The sequence below is a fragment of the Cucurbita maxima genome, unplaced genomic scaffold (assembly GCF_002738345.1).
Source record: "Cucurbita maxima cultivar Rimu unplaced genomic scaffold, Cmax_1.0 Cma_Scf00037, whole genome shotgun sequence".
NCBI classification, from domain to species: domain Eukaryota; kingdom Viridiplantae; phylum Streptophyta; class Magnoliopsida; order Cucurbitales; family Cucurbitaceae; genus Cucurbita; species Cucurbita maxima.
Window position 1 is genome coordinate 867,091 of NW_019272053.1, and position 8,636 is coordinate 875,726.

Genomic DNA, 8,636 nt, shown 5'->3' on the forward strand with positions numbered 1-8,636 from the left:
TGTTTAACATTACGCTAAATCATAAAAATGAGGCTTTAGATCATAAATTTCAACAACTGTGATGATTCGTCTTTCTTCATTATTATTATTTTTTATTAATTTCATTCATATATGTAATATGAAATATGTAACTTACAGTAACGATTTTTTTTTAAATATAATTTTTTTTCATTGTTTCAGATATTTTTTCTAATTTTATAAGTTATGTTTGGAACGACTCGAAATTTTTTACTTAATTTAAGGTTGCCAATATATACCTATCATAAGCATTAAATGCGGAAATACTTCATTTAAACTTTCTGATATAAAATCATACCAAATAATATGAAATCAGCCGAAGGGCTCTGATACCAAATGATAAGGAAATCAGTACATGGGGAGTAAGATTCAGATTACTTTGTTGATCTTATATTTCAAGGCAAGAACACTTGTTTGAGATTCGAATCACTCTACAAGCAAGATCGATCAAGTCTTAGCTTGAATGATTCTTGTAGATCAAATATCTCAAGGCAAGAACATTTGTTTTAGATTTTAATCACTACACAAGCAAAATTGATCATGTTAAGCTTGAATTATTCTACATGCAACCTAAACTACATGGAATTGCAAAGCAACTTAGCCCGCTAAAGAAAAGCATAAATGTTTTTTTTACTCTATTTTCCAAGTCTACTTACAAACACAACATACATGACTCTAGCCTAAAAAACATGACTTTATATAGCCTCAAAATGAAACTATTAAATCCATTCCAAGAAGTGTAACATTCATACTTCAGGGTCATAATTAACCCGGATATAAATGATATAAATGTTCCATAAATTAAATAAAAAGTCTTAAAATATATTAATGAAATACAATAACTCTAAATTACTTTAAATGGTAAATTGTAATCCAATCAAAATTTATAACAATGAAACTTCATTCTTGCACGAATTGAAATATCTTTTAATAATTTCAATAGAATTTTCTTCACATATTCAAAAAGTATATTATATAATTGATGTCTCTTGGTTCATATCACTTACATAAAACGTCACATGTATCTTAAAACACAGTCATGGACTTACGTGTTTTGAAAACATCTTTAAAAACGACAGAACAAAAGACTAAATAAAATAAATAAACGTTTAAATTAAAAGCATATTATTCTTGCCTAAGTCTAAGAAAATAAATACGATTACCCTATGTATGTGTTATGGTCTCAGTTGCGATGTCATCGTCAGCCGTACAGGAATGTCTTGTCATAACCTGAAATAAAAGTAGCACGTGACTTGAGTATTTAAAGAAATACTCAGTAAGTGATCCCACTACTAGGTTAAATGTAAGAACATGTGAATGCAATGACAAGACCCGTTCTTTCAATCTATTTTTCTACAGCACTATCCTAACGGGCAGCTTGGATGTGTACCATATACTCTACACATAGTCTATACGTGCGAGTATGGACTCACCAATCTGTTTGCACACTGTTGGGCCTTTCTCTTTATCGAACGAGCATACTTTGGGAGCTCCTTAGGTCCCGTTAGAACTAGTAACTGTCACGGCAACATTACGTAAAACATAATCATCGTTCCCATGCTCATTGGCGTATGCTTCCGTACCATCATGAAGGAATAGGGGTATCCCCCAATGCATCAGCACACAATAATTCATGAGGTCCCAATATTTTTCCATTTTCAATATCATTTAAATATAACATTGCAATCGTTTTTCATTCATATCATATCATTTCTCATTTTTTAGTTCTCATATCATACATAACTCTAACGGGTTATATTTCATGTCATTCATGTCATGTTGTATACATAAAATTTATGAGACATAACATAACGTTTCATACTTTTAACATAACATTTCATCATATGCATACATCATTCACATATTGTATCATAATCATATCATATTGTAAACACTTCGTGGTCATATCGTTCCTAACTTATCATAGCCTAAAAGTTCTTAAACATATCATAGTCATGTCGTTACATAAACGTACCTTAGTCATATCGTTACAAGAACGTATCATAATACTATCGTTCTATCAATCTATCATAATTCTATCTCTTTCTACCCATAACCTAGTTGTATTCTTTTATCAATCGATGATGACCATATCGTTTTTATCAATCTCTCATATTCATAGCACTTCGATATGTAACCCAATCTTAATGGTACATGAACATCTTACTCCTATCATTACATTATGTTTAATGTATCCTTCTTGTATCTCATCTAAAAAATATTATTGAACACATCGTACCGTAAGTATTATCATATAATTCAATCATTATAACATATACATAACATATCATAAGTATATCGATTCACAAACAATTCATACCTATCAATATATATGACACGTGTAGAACCACAAAGCACGTGTCAAAATCAAATATAATCATGCCGATAGTAAGACCACTTACTTGAGTAACTTAGGTTGGTGTCACCAATTTGTCATAAAAAAAAATTCGATTTTGTCCTTTGCATCCAAGTCAATCGATGTGAACTCATGATATCAATTTTAAGTTCAATTCTCTATATTTTATAATGACCCTGCTTTATATCAAAGTATAGAAATTACATGATATGTATAACTTTATATCAAAGTTATCCGAAGATAATATTTTCAACGATCCATCCTCAATAACGACATACTTATCCTAGTTTTCCCAAGTACGCACGAATTCATCTACATTTTTAATAAGATTCTCCAAATAAATGCCGTTGTCTCGAGCATCCCAATTGCAAGTCTTGTAGGCGCATCTATAACCAAGCCAATCATGTTTCTCCGGCCAAAATACTTCCATTGACACATGCTTATTCGATGAGGTACGTAGATTACACCAAAAAAGGGTGGTTGATAAAATATTTACTTTGAATTTCCACGAGAAACTTTGACCTACTTGTAGCGTTTGATCACCCAAGTCATCATCTTTTGATTTGCAGTGAACTAATAAAGTTTGATCTCGACTCAATTGGTTAGTTACCGTCACCTTCCATTTTGTCAATGGCGCTGTATACTCTTTTGAGTCTTCAAAAGATGGTTTTTGTATCGCTGTCGTTATCACTAGAAGATATGAAATGATGCAAAAGGTTATCAAAAGATTCATTCTTTCTTGTATTCTAAATGCTTTGTTTTATTAGTTCGATCAAATGTTCACTTCTTATATATCCAATAAAAAACGAATGAGAAGATTGATTTGGATCGACACCAACAAAAATTTGTTTGAATTTATTTGTATTCGCCAATTTCTTATCCTTCTAATGGGTAAGCTTGAAAGAATCTAGTTGTCATTTCTATTTATACCTCCAATAATTAATTACAAGAACAAAACATTAAACTTTATACCAATAATATAGATCATTTAAGTTATTTCTTGAACATGATACTCTCATATGTTAACTACATAGTGTTCAATATTAAACTAAAAATCAATAATTTTTTTTTATCATGTACGATGTTAATTGAATCTAAAATAATTAAAATTATTATTAAAACTAAATCATAAAAAACGACGCTTTAGATCATACATTTCAACCATTCTAATGACTCGTCTTTTTTGGTTATTTTTTTTATTAATTTCATTGATATATCTAATATGAAATTTGTAATTAGATTTTTTGGTTTTTGAATATAATTTTTTCATTCTTTCATATATTTTTGTAATAACCCGGAAATTTTCTATTTAACTTAGGTAGCCACTCTATACATATAATGAGTATTGAACACAGAAATACTTCATTTAAACTTTCATAAAATATCAGATTCATCTTAAAACATGGACTTTCGTGCTTTGAAAGCATCTTTAAAAACGACACAACAAAAGACTAAATAAAATAAATAAACGTTTAAATTAAAAACATCTTATTCTAACCCAAGTCTAAGAAAATAAATATGAGTACCCCGTATTCAAGGAATTAGTATTATCGAACGATTTCTTTAAATTCTGCCCAGTATGGAATGAGTAAAAAATCCTTGCACTTTCGATTTCGTGACTCGACCTGTAGATGGTGATACCGCCACCTTCGGAGACGTGATCCTCTCATATTCACTTGTGCCAGTGCTCATGAAAAGTTTGGAGGTTGGCCCCTGTGTTCTGGCTCTGGTGGATGCTCGGCTAAGAATATTAACTCAACTTGCTTTCCAAGCGAAAGGAATACCTCCTTTAATCAACCAAAAGAGGGAAGGTCTCGAGTTACGATGTCGTCATCAGCCGTACAGGAATGTCTTGCCTTAACCTAAAATAAAAGTAGCATGTAGCTTGAGTATTTAAAGAAATACTCACTAAGTGACCCACTATTGGGGTTAAATGCAAAAACATTTGAATGCAATGATGAGACCTCTCCTTTCAATCTATTTTCCTACGGTACTATCCTAACGGGCAGCTTGGATGTGTACCATATACTCTACACACAGCCCATGCTGACGCGTGGAGAATGCGGAGTCGGGTCGATTGACGAGTTCACGGATCTGGTAGCGGGCGCCGCCCTTCAAACCCTACATGACACAATATTTCTGTGATTTTCTCCGCCATTACACGCCTGTCACGTGCCCATCATTCTGGCAACGCGCGACCCTCTCTCTGTCTAACACGCGTCTCTCCATCGTTCGTCTCCATCCTCTCATCTCTGCGATTTTCGAGAAAACCGATTATTTTCAATTTTCTTTGCATTTTCGTATTTCTTTCTACACAACTCCGATTAACATAATTTCTTCACAAGATTTGTAGATCTCATATCCCTCTCCATCTACATGTAGGTATTTTTCTTGTAATTTATTTCTAACCACAGAGGTAATAAACTTAGTTAAAAGTTAGCGAGAAACATCAATACTTACATCCTTTGGTGAAAGCTGGAACTCTTACTTCCAATCTGAATTGATCAAGACTTCCTTCACGGATTATGAGAGCAATCCTCTCTACGAATTTCCATGTTTCTTGACGGTATTGGACGACTCCATAGTCCTGAATGCTTTTGATAGGTTCTATGAAGAAGTTGTGAAAAAATCTCAGCTGGTATCGGACTCGTCGTGGCCGGATTGGAAGTGACCGTTACTTTCTCTTTCTCTCTATAACCTTCTTCCACTCCCTATTTTCCTTTTCTTTTCTTTTCCTCTCTTTCCTTACATTTTTTTTCTTTTCTTTTATTCATCTTTTACTAGCCTACATTTTAGGTTCTTAATGTGGAAGATAAGAGAATGACCAAATTTCCCCTCCCGGTTGACTTTGACCATTTTTCTAATTTTCCACCCTTTTTTTTTTATATATTTTTTATTTTTTGAGTTCGTGAGATATTTCTATTCTCTTCTACCTCATCTCAAAATCCGGTCTATAACATCCTCAATAAAATTTAGGAAGTTCAACTTAAAGGGGAAAAATTAGGTTTTAAGTTTCTCGTCGGGGCTGTGGTGTTACAAATTCTCCCCTCTTTATAAATTTTTGCCCTCAAAAGTTAGTTGTTCCTGAAAAAGTTCAAGAGTAAGACTTCCTAAAGGCATCCTCATGTTCCCAGATAGCCTCGCTATTCTAATGATTATCCCACCGGACTTTGACATGGGGAATCTCCTTGTTACGCAATCACTTGACATCTAGGGCTATAATTCGAATTGGGGCCTCTTTGTACGATAGATCCCCTCGAAGCGAAAGTGCTTCATGCTCAATGATGTGTGGGGTCCAGTGTGTATTTTCTCAACATGGATACATGAAAATCATTATGCACAGCGGCAAGAGTGGGTGGCTACGCTAACCTATACGCCACAACACCAATCCTCTCAAAGATTTCAAAGGGACCTATGAACTTGGGGCTAAGTTTACCCCTTTTTTCCCGAACCTTAACACCCCTCTCATGGGTGCTACCTTCAGGAAAACATGTTCGCCTACCGCAAACTCGAGGTCCTTTCTTCAAGTGTCAGCATAACTCTTTTGCCGGCTCTGTGTAGTGAGTATCTGTCATCTGGTTTTCTGGACTGCCGCATTGGTGACCTGAACCAATTATGGTCCCATAAATTGTTGGTTTCCAACCTCTTCCCAAGACACGGGTGTCCGACACCTCTTCCCACACAAGGCCTCAGATGGAGCCATTTGAATTGTTGCTTGATGACTATTGTTATAAGCAACTTCCTTGAGGGGTAGGTGTTCATCCCAACAACCAGTGAAATCCATCACACGTGCCCTGAGCATGTTCTCTAATACTTGATTCAATCTCTCATCTGTCTGAGAATGGAAGGATGTACTAAAACAAAGTTGGATACCCAAGGCTTTCTGCAAACCTTTAAAAAAAAAAAAAAAAAAAGAGGTAAACCTAGCATCGCAATCAGACACAATGAAAGTAGCACCCATGCAACCGAACTATTGCTCGAACATACAACTGAGCCCATTGATCCACTAGAAATGTGCTCTTAACTGGGATGAAGTGAGCTATTTTTGCGGGTCTATCAAGAATGACTCATATCACATCAAAACCACGTCGAGTCTTAGGTAGATCGAATATGAAATCCATACTCACTTCCTCCCTCTTCTACTGGGGTATGTTTAAGGGTTGCAGCAACCCTGCAGGGCGTTGTCTCCGGGCTTTCATCCGCTGACATGTTAGAAAATGTCCTACAAAGTCTGCGATGTCCTTTTTTATTAATTGCCACCAATAACTGTTCTTCAAGTCCTGATACATTTTCGTACTACAAGGGTGAAACGTGTAGGACTTGTCATGTGCTTAAGACATAATCTCCTTAAGGATTCCCTTATCCCTGGGTACACACAAGTGTCCCCGCCACAAAAGCCCGACTTCAGATGAAATTGAGAATCCCTGAGCTCTCTCAGCCTCTTGGGTGTCACATACTTTGTGGAGTTGCACATCTATAGACTTTGCATCAATGATGCATCTACAAAGTGTGAACTGTACTGTCAACTGAGCTAGTTGTGCAGTGATGCTCTTAACTAATATATCAATCCCAGCTCTTTGGATCTCACCTTAAAGTTTGCTCTGCTGAGTGACCAACATAGAGGTGTAGGTTGTCTTCCTACTCAAGGCATCAACTACCACATTAGTCTTGCTAGGATGATATAGGATCTTAACTTCGTGGTCTTTCACTAGCTCGAGCCACCTCCTTTGTCTCATAATTAACTCGTTCTGGGTGAACGAATACTTAAGGCTCTTGTGATCTATGTACACTTGGCTTCATAATGTTGTCATGTCTTCCGTGTGAACACCGTGGCAGCTAGCTCCAAGTCATGGGTAGGATAATTCTACTCATAATCCTTCAATTATCTAGAGAAACGTACACAATTACTTTCCCATTCTATATAAGCACACAACTCAAGCCCTTTACTGAGGCGCCACTATACACAACGAGGTTGCCTACATCGTTGGGCACTATGAAGACTGGTGCCCAACTTCCTTTTCAACTCCTGGAAGCTCCCTTCACAATCTGAAGTTCATGCAAAGAGTTTTTTTTTGTTTTTTTTTTGTCAATTGAATCATCGCTATCGACATTTTCGAGAAGTTTGGGGAAAATCTCCTATAGTAGCTAGCCAAGCGCAAAAAGCTTCTTTCCTCTATCACAGTTTTCGGCCTTGGCCACCTTATGACAGCTTCAATCGTAGCTGGATCCAAAGTAATCCCCTGAATGGATACCACGTGGCCAAGGAAGGCCACCATTTGTAGCCAGAATTCGCACTTCGTGAATTTGGTACAACTGGTGAGTTCTCAGTAGAGTTAAAACTTTCCTCAAGTGTTCCTCGTGCTCCACCTTAGACTTAGAACACACCAAGATGTCGTTAATGAACATAATCAAGAATTCCTCATTTGTTCATCAACTCCATGAATACTACAAGAGCGTTAATTAAACCAAAAGACATGATTATGAACTCATAATGTTCATAGCAGCTTCTAAAGGTTGTTTTAGATATGTATTCCTCTCTGATTCTCATCTGGTGATAACCTTGTCAAGACAGTTTTACTACTTCTCCAAAATAGCCTCTTAGTTTCATCTCATTTGGCCAACTCTTTTTTCAGCGAGACATCATGTTACTCCGTAGGTGGCCCCACTATAGGGGGCCATGCAAATGCAAACACACGGTTTATCGACCTTCATTTTAAATTTCAACCGTTGGATTTGACGAACGTATCAAAATTTGGTGAAGATCTAGCAATTGGATGGAAAGATCTCGTCAATTTTTATGCAGGCTGCTACAATAGCGTATGATTTTTTATAATTATCTTGAACTTTAGGCATATTTTTGTTATTTGCCCTTTTGAATATTTTATTATTATTTTTAGAAACATCAAAACTTTTTCTAAAAATCTATAAAATTCCTAAAAAGGTAGAAAATGATTTTTTTTCTCTCTTAATGCTTATTTTTTCCTTTCCCTACTTTTTATTTTTTCAAAGGCCTTGAATCCTTATAATTTCATATTAGGGTATTGAAATCACTTACTTAGATTCTTTAAACCTCTCGGGGGCACTTTAATCTTACTCGAGTTACCTTAATTTTAATTGGGGTCTTATAGTAGAGCTTTGAATGACATCTGCTCCATATCTATTTCCATCCTCTGACTACTTCAGTTTTGTCCCCTCAAAAAAAAAAAAAAAAAAAAAAAAAAAAAAAAAAAAAAAAAAAAAAAAAAAAAAAAAAAAAAAAAAA

General features: G+C 35.3%; 1 protein-coding gene across 5 annotated transcripts in view; it reads left to right on the forward strand.

Moving 5' to 3' along the window:
- The first annotated feature begins 374 nt into the window (after window positions 1–374).
- Window positions 375–8,636, forward strand: part of LOC111468647 (ubiquitin-like protein 5) — a 16,650-nt gene continuing 8,388 nt past the window's right edge. For all 5 annotated transcript variants that reach the window (XR_002714786.1, XR_002714787.1, XR_002714785.1 and 2 more), the window contains exon 1: window positions 375–380. The gene's annotated coding sequence lies outside the window, so the exon portion shown is untranslated. The remainder of the gene's footprint in view (window positions 381–8,636) is intronic.